The sequence below is a fragment of the Protobothrops mucrosquamatus genome, unplaced genomic scaffold, assembly GCF_001527695.2.
Source record: "Protobothrops mucrosquamatus isolate PMUCROS unplaced genomic scaffold, P.Mucros_1.0 scaffold620, whole genome shotgun sequence".
In the NCBI taxonomy this organism is placed as follows: domain Eukaryota; kingdom Metazoa; phylum Chordata; class Lepidosauria; order Squamata; family Viperidae; genus Protobothrops; species Protobothrops mucrosquamatus.
Genome location: NW_015386916.1, coordinates 694,854 through 704,303, shown reverse-complemented (window position 1 = coordinate 704,303; position 9,450 = coordinate 694,854).

Genomic DNA, 9,450 nt, shown 5'->3' with positions numbered 1-9,450 from the left:
GCCTTTGCCCAACTTCATCTGGTGTACCAATTGTGCCTTTCTTAGATTGGGTGGGGCTTCAAAGAGTCACTCATTTCCTAGTCACCTCATGATTTGAAGTGCAACACGATCTACTTAGGGTTGCTCTTGAAGATCAGCCAAAATTTTCAGCTGGCCCAAAATGTAGTGGTGCAGGCAATGATGGGCATGCTTTGATATGCTGATAATAATAATAATAATAATAATAATAATAATAATAATAATAATAATAATAATAATAATAATAATAATAATAATAATAAAGTTGGAAAAGACTGTCTCTGATAGTATCTGCCTGATTTGATCTAGCAAGGTTGGTATGCTCCAGGTTCCATTATTTATCAATGCTAACTATTGAGACCTCTTCTCTGTAGCAGCCTCTGCTCTTTGTCTTATGCTGTTTTTATGTTTCTGTATTGTTTTTTCTAGTTAACTGTACAGTTGTAAACTGTTCAGAGTTGATGGGAATCCAGCAGCATCTAAATATAATAACTATTATTAATGTGATATTCAGGAACATTATACGTACATACATACACACGCACACGCACACACACACACACACACACACAAAAACAATTGTACACACACATACAATTACAAAATTAGTTCAGATGTGTCAGAAATAATATTCAATTTCATATTCAATTTCAATCAATAAATTTGGCTCTGCCTCTTGCACATATTTTCCTCATTGATATACTTGTCCATTCCCATTATTTTCATTGCTGTCAATAAAATGTGGCTTTAGTTTTAGATACTGGAACATTTCTGAAGATTAGTACATGTAATGCTGCTGCAGTGTTTCAAGGCAAAATTAAGACTACTGAATGAATGCTTAACTTTTCACCAAGGCTGTTTAAACATGTTAGCCCATTACTGTGATATCTGGGTCACTAATGAGGCACCTGATGCAATTTTCAGTTAATCTTCTTTGTTATTTGCTCTCAATGTTCCATTTTCGCTACTTGCTCTTAAGCAAGTTAAGTTTTCTTATCTGTGGCTCCCATTGCTTTAATCTTGCATTTGGAAATGGTTTTACTCTGGCTGTATTAGAGGGACAAAATCCATTTGCATGACAATGCTAAAAATGGAAGGATATAAATGGAAAAGTAAAGAAATCAATTCACTAAGTAGTACTGAAGTTAGCAAGGAGTTAATAAAATTATCAGGAAGTCTGATGATATGCTTCAAGCTGTCCTGAGAAGAAGAAAAGAGTTAGCACCAATATTGTCAGTCTTCTTGAGCATCCACCTGTGCTCTGGAAGACAGCGTCTCATGGGGTAAACCTTCAGGATATCATTGGATCCTGTGAATGTAGACTGCAGGGAACAGAGGAAGGAAGATCAATTTCACAGTCTCAAGTAGATCCTGCATAAAGGACATTGAGTTTGCATACTCCACTTTTTACAGCATGTTAGAGTGGAAAAGTTTTTAAAATTATAGAGATCTTCAGACTGGTAGAACATCTAAATCATCTGACCCAAAAGGATTAAAGTAAAAAAATAATTGTAGGTACCCTGTTTCAAGTTTCAAACTTAGGTAGACATAGTGGATGGGTGAAAATAGCTATTTATTCAAGGCTGGACAGATAATCAAGAGACAAGGAAAGAAATATAAATCAAGAACAGAGTCTCTCAGACAGAAAACTGGTCAGAATAGTTTCACTTTCAAGAAGATTGTGCAGAAGCAAAGTCAAAATCCAGTCAAAAACAGAGGGAGCCTAGTCTGGTTTGTTAGCCTGTTTGAAGGTTAGAGTTTCCAAGTTCACAAGTAGAATTCATAGGAATAACCATCAGAGCAGAAGCTCAAATAGTTGTTTCCAAAGGAGAGGAAGATCAGAGTGGCTGTTAAATTGTGCTGCAGCCAGCTATCTTTAAGTATGATAATTATTCCCTTGCTTGGCAAGGAGTCTCACTGAGCATCTTCATTTTACTCTCTGTTCCACTTGCTAAGTCTAAGGACTGGGAGGCTGTACACCATCATCTGAGTGCTCCAACTGTTGTGATGATGCTTATGTTTCATCAGCTTCAGGTGATTCCTAGTTTGGTGTCTCCTGAGGCTGAGATTCTATGGTTCAGCTGGAGCAACTTTGTCAGAGTCTCAGTTCTGGACCAGAACAATATGGATTTTAAAAGAATGAAAAGCAAAAAGTTTCCCAAGAATGGAAACTAAGAAAATTTAAATTGGATTAAAGAAAAAGCAGAATTTGGAATACTGTTTATTAAAGTACTTTTGAACATTAAGTAAATAATACATACCTCCATAGTAAAATATGTATTTAAATTTGCCGAGAAGGATGGTTGGTTGATTTTCATAAATAAAGAAATTGGAAGCTGTGAAAGACCACATGATTAGAACTACAATGTACTGAAAGGCATTTAAGAATTCAGGGTTTAGAAAAAAAAAGTCTTCTTTTTTCTACCTCTTCTTTCTGGAGTAGAAAAATGGCTACTACTAAAAAGCAGCAAAAATGGCAAAAGAGAGCAAAAGAAAAAAGAANTTGGTTGATTTTCATAAATAAAGAAATTGGAAGCTGTGAAAGACCACATGATTAGAACTACAATGTACTGAAAGGCATTTAAGAATTCAGGGTTTAGAAAAAAAAAGTCTTCTTTTTTCTACCTCTTCTTTCTGGAGTAGAAAAATGGCTACTACTAAAAAGCAGCAAAAATGGCAAAAGAGAGCAAAAGAAAAAAGAATTAAACAATGATCCTACAAAAGATGTTTGAAGAAATGGGGAAGATTGTCACAACGTTAGTGATAGTATCAGAGACTGAGGCTTTAATACTGGTAGAGCTGTGACTGCATCAGTTAAAGGGAGGAATCTGGCAGCACTTGAGGGAGAAATGGAGGATAAAATTGCAAAGATGAAGAAATGATGAACAAAAAATTTAAAGAATTTAATACAGATGAATGGAGATGCTAAACAATTCAAAGGAAAAATGGAAATTTTGGACAATATGGCAGAAATAATAGATAAGTGGGAAATGATTTGGATAATATGAAACTACTGGAAGAGAGAAAGAGTTTTGTTCTAGAGAGCAGTTGCAGAGAAACCTGGTGATATTAGAGACTGCTGAACCTTAGCAAAAAAAAAAAATTGGAATTGGATGAAGATATGGATATAGATCTTTACAAAGTGTACAGAATTAATAGAAGTTATGTAGATTTAGAAAAGATACCAAGATATACCGAGATGCTTGTGCACCTTGTCAGGAAGAAAAAAAGAGACCAGATTCTACCACAACATTTTAACACTTAAGTTAAAGATAAACAATTCAGGAGTAATTTTATTCAATGAAATATTGGAAAAGTGGAATATTGAATTAGAGGATATGCAAGTGGATCAAAAGATAGTTCAAGATCAGCACAACAAATGCAACGAGAGAATAAGGAAGAGTTTACTACATTAAGAGCTAGAGGTATAGAGTTTGCTTATGCAGGAATGGACTGTGAAGATGGCAGATTTCACGAAGATAGCAGGATTGATCTCTTTGGAGATAAAACTTAAGTACTTTTTAAAAGACTGAAAATCCTTTATGGACTTTTTGCTGAAAATGGAATAAATGAATTGGTAACTTTTAGATTTGTACCTTAAAGAGGATTGAATATGGGATAGAGGAGAATTATGTAATGTAATCTTAGAGAGGGAAGAGGGATAATAAGTTTGTTTGTAACTGCTGAAATGAAGAATTTGTTTCTTTAATTACTTTTTTCTTTTTTTCTTCTTTCTGTATCTATATTGTCTTTCAGACAGTTTTATTTTTTTTCTGTTTCTTAATTTTTCTATGTATATGTTTTCATATTTGTCTTTTATTCATCTAAACATCTTCAACTAAAAATTATACAAATAATTCTTAGATGTTAGTCCTCTGCACGCTAGCTATGCTAGTTATTATCTATAGGCATATTGCTTTCCCAAGTCTAGTTTAGTTATATCCCTAACTAATGTTGTGTGATTGAAGAAAGAGGATTCTATAAAAGGATATTTCACCAGATGTTTGCTGCCATCACGAGCTACATCTGTCAAATAACTTTCCAACAAATTTATTAAATATGCAATATCCCTGTCCTATTTTGTATTTACTAGCTATCCACTAGGATAATTGCTATGTGGAAATTTGTTTCTCTTCATAAAAAGCATATTATACTCTGTCTAATATAAGACTATATATTCAAATATATCTTCAACAGCTTTCTAATTCAAATGTCAGGCACTTTCAGCATCATAGCTATTAAGCTATGATAAGTACAACTTGAATACATTCCATGATACTACAACAAGACTTTTTTCAGTGAATTTTTGTAAATATTAAAATGATTCTTTACTCTCTTTGTAATAAACAGTGCATTGAATCATGACTGAGATTTAAAAACTGACCTGAAAATCAGGAAGCTCTTGTCTTGAATTTTGTTTCTGGAATGAGTCTAACTACTGTAGTTGGCCTTAAGCAGTCTGTTTCCAGTAATCTCTTCCTCTCTTCCTCATATCCAAAATAGAAAGAATCAGGGCAGTCCTTGTATTCTGTTAATATACTATAATCTTAATTCCCCACTGAAGTTAGTGGCTCTGTAAAGTGGAAAATATGAGGAATCCATATAACTTGAGATGGTATGCTTGAGAGAACACTTCAAATCTTAGGTAAGGAATCTTACTTAAGGAATATATCAATCTAGCTTTCTCTGCATGGTAGAAAGCATAATTTCTGCACCATCTAGGCCATTTCTTCTGCATAGAAATGTTGTAGGTCTTCTGGTATCACTTTGTGATATCTAAGCATGTATGATATGAAGTTCAACCTTTGAATCTCAAAGCTTAACTATTTTCTTAACTGGGGGAATACTATATATTTTATATTTTTATCTGCTTTTTTCACAGTAATACAATTTAATACTTTATTATATAGCTACTTTAAACTTAGTGAAAATCCAGGAGTTTATGATTTGAAAGATATTAACTCAGTTCCATAATATATATGTTACATGTATATAGTAGTAGTTCTTTTAGGTTTATGCTGCAAACACTTTCTTCTGTCCTTTTTGATGTATTTTGAAGTAAAGAACACAAACTTGCTTAAATCATATTTGATCATTCCTAACCAGCTGGTTCAACATTATAGTTTTATTTCCAATAATGTGCAAGTAATTTGCCATCTTTGGGGATACAATGGTGTCTTGTTTTTGTTTTCCCTATTCTAGAATACAAACCTAGAATTTTTTGCTAATCTTCCCTACAAGTATTAATCAATTTGATTCTGTTTAGTTTTTCTGATATCAGGCATGATAGGTGCTGACACCTGCTGTGTTTCTCTGAAGTTGGGTGTTCACAGCTACTTACATTTCATTGACTTTGGACTTGTACAATCTCTTTCTAGCTTCTTGGTAACTTTATGGCTCTTGTTTTAATTGGAGAAAATACACTGTTCTAGTTCCTGAGTTCTTGACAGATGCTTTGTAGAGGAATTAACTCTTTCCATCTAGTGCTTATATTTATGTAGGCATTTTCTGATGACATCAAATCAGCTTCCAAAGAATTGATGCTTGAAAGTTTCATGCTATGAAAATGGAGAGCAGCAGGGAACTTGCCCTATAAGTCCCCTGATTTCAACTCATGTTAAAGCCATTTCTGTAGTAGAGCCATTAATGCCTTGGAAATAATGCCAAAGTGATAAAAAAAATAACTTTTAATATTCAAATGATACTATGAAAATAAGCAAGATAAAGTTTCTAGGAAATATATTTTCATTTAGGACAAATGATTTAATGAGTTTTGATACTTATGCAGAAAAGTTAAACTACATATATACTTTTTATATATTGTGGTTTTATAAAGGATGTTTTAAAATTATTGTGTTAAATTGCATTGTATCATGATTTTCCCATTTTATTTAGTATCCAAATATACATCTATACAACACCTTTACATTTTTGGAGGGTTTTTAGTAAAAATAAAAGTATTTGTTAAGGAAAATTGCACTTTACCATTGACACATATAAATTGTTCTGGATATATAGATATAGAAACATTAATTCAATCAACAGATATTTGGAATTTTTATGCAGATAAAGCTACAAGTACATTGTTATTTGTTCAGGACGTCCAAATGCAATTGATTGATTAGGTGCTAAAGTTGGTGTCAGCTCTTAGTGACTACTTAAATCAGGGGTAGTCAACCTTGGCTCTTTTATGACTCGTGGACTTCAATTCCCAGAATTCCTGAGCCAGCTTAGCTGGCTTAGGAATTCTGGGAGTTGAAGTCCACGAGTTATAAAAGAGCCAAGGTTGACTACCTGTGACTTAAATGGAACCCCAGGATAATCTGCCCCTGTGTGGCAATTTAGATTTTCGAGCTATGCACCCAACACCACTGCAATTGAGTCCATGCATCTATCTTGCTACTGATTGTCCTCTTCTTCACTTTTCTTCTATCTTTCATAGCTTTATGGGCTTTTGAAGGGAGATGAGTCTTCACACAATATAGCAAAAATAAGGCAATTTGAGGCTGATCATTTCTGTCTCATGAGAACTCTGGATTGGTTTGTTTTGTTTGCTTGTTTTCTTGGCTAACCATGGTAGTCTCCAGAATCTTCTCCAATACCAATAAACATAATATATACACTATTTTTGCAGATTCAAAACCTTGATTAATAATGGGAATTTTTTTTAAATTTCAAGAAGGTAAAACATAAAACACGAGCAAGGCTTTTTTTAAAAAAAACGACGAGAGTAAAATTTTTTACAGTATGGTGAACTTTCATAGGCAATAAATTCTTTCTAATAGCTTAAAAATAATATGCAATGCAATAAAAGAAATGATCAATAAATCTCCACATATAGGCAGTTAGGAAGGGATGCCTTGGATAGGGCTTTAAAGGAATTAATTGTGTTTTATGTTTGCTGGGATGAATAGAAAAATTACAATGGAATCTGCCATATCTTAGAAGATTTGCCTTGGGCACTACTATGATTTCTCAAACTGTTTGGTAAGACATGAGAAAAAAAGCCATACAATACAATACTAGGCATGTAATATTGCATTACATATCATTGCTGGTTTTTCTCTTTTATTTGATTTGATACATATTTGCTAACTTATGACACAGAATTAACAGGTAACTTTGATCTGAAACACTGGTGGGTAACAGCAGTAATGTTCATGAGTTTAGCTATATTAGAAATATAGATCTGCAGTCAAGCTTATTTCTCTGGTGGTCTTGCCTGCTCATTGGTCATTATATTACCAATGAGCAATTTTTAAGACACCAGGAATATGCACAATGTAACTGAATAATTGCATGCCCTAATAATGATAATAATATCTTGTGAAAAGAGTTGAGTCAATCTCTTTCTCATGATTATTGCTCTGGGTTTCACAAGCTTCCGTCGAATGGTACAGTGGGATATATGAACTTAACATTAATTTATAATGATAGTCTATGACATTCATATCAAGAAAGCTGCTGACTTGGATAGTAAAAGTCACACAAAAGTGATGCAGTGAAAGCTGTTTCTAGCTCCCAAATATGTATGGTAAATAGTATAGATTTGAAGATTGAAATAGGCTTCTTAGTGAAAAAACAAAGTATAGTTTTAAACAGAGACAAACAGGACCAGGACAAGAAAATAATAGAATCTTTTTATAGAATTGGATTAGGACATAGGTGTTAGATTAATGTTATCTTTCTCAGTTTTATTCTGTTCCTTTATTCTTTTCTACTGCAGGGGATAGCATTTATATGACCATGTTAATAAATATTTTATCCATTCTTAATTTTCTTCAAGCTTCCTGTTTCAATTATTCCTGTTTCATTTTGCTACTTTTTGTCTCATTCAGCAAATAAATTGTTTAACTTTAAGATGGAATTCCCTTGGCTGTGGTTATCACATCAACTTCAGAGATAAGTTCTCAAAAGAACACCCACAAGACTGCAAAGACAAAAAGCAGAATTGATTTGAGGTCTCTCCTAGGAGGAGCTTCATTCTCAAGCATTAGTTGGTGAAATTAAACACTGTGTCAATGGTATTGTGAATGCAACAGGACTCCATTTTGCAGACAAAATTCTTTTGCAACAAAAACAGGTCTGCATCACATCTACTATTGTTGACATGGTTATATCTCTTTCTTTCTACAATGAGTTCATGGTTATGGTCTAGTCTTACAACAACCCTGTAAGTTTGTCTAAACAAAAAGACTACTTAATCAAGGATATGCTTGATCTTCATATCCTGAGGCTGAGGTGGAAAGATATTAAAGTCCACTACTAGGCAGCAACACTTACTATACAGTAAATGATAATCACAATCCTTTAAAAACTCATTTATTGAGAAATAAATTTTCTAAATAATTTCCTTAAAATAACACATATTTGGTTAACAATTTGTGGAAGAGGATATTTGATGAAGATTTTTATAACACACGCCTATTCCATTTTATGAATTCTTTTCTAAAGTTACCGTGTAGCTTTATGTGATTGTGCTACATGCTACTCAGTCTGAGTTTGCAAGGCTGTCATTTCCCCAACCCACCATCTCAAATACTTTTTTAAAGGCTTATTGAAATTTATGAAATTTATGAAGTTACAATGATTAAAAATTCTCCTTATCAAGATGCCAGCTACCATGCAGTATGTGAAAATGAATTCTTTATTTTATATATCCATGTGCAAGCAGGTGTACATACATAGAGTTGATTTTTTTAGAGTTAATTAATAGCTAAAATTACAAAAATACAACAAACACCCCAGCATGAAGTCAAAATAAGGAAATTGGATAAACACATTCTTCATAAAAGTCCTCCTGAAATATAGATCAATTTGAAACAGAGAAGAGAGGACGTTCATTCTCTTGGGAGATATTTTGTTGATTCTGGACGTCATCTTTGATCAGTGGTAGCATAAGTACAATTAAGGAGTGGTCTGCATTTCTACCCTGTTATAGTAGTATAGAATAATAAACTTTGGCAGATGCAGCTTTTGAAATCCCCAAAGGACAGTGACACAACTAACAATGGCTTCTGAGATTCCTCCTTACATACAATTCTTAAGGACATTTCTGAGAGGTTAGGTCCATCCATTTTTAAAATACTCTAGAAAAATTCAGAGATTTTGTCAGGCATGTATCTCTCTCTATTCTCTCTCTCATGGCTGTCTCTTTCTCCCGAGTCTGCAAATTGGTATCACTTGATAAACTATCTTGAAAGACTGTGAATAGCATGTTGGTTATTTTTTAGAAAAGCTACTCTTAAATGGGAAGGGGAATCCTTCCCAAGCTTCCCAAATTTTTCTCTTGGTACAATTCACATTTAAAGCATTTCTAAGTACTTCTGTTCATAGCAAGAACTTTATTGCATTGGTACTTGGACTTGATATAGTGGTAAACAATGACACAAATGCCATATGATACAAAAAGGGGTTTCTACATTAACTGCA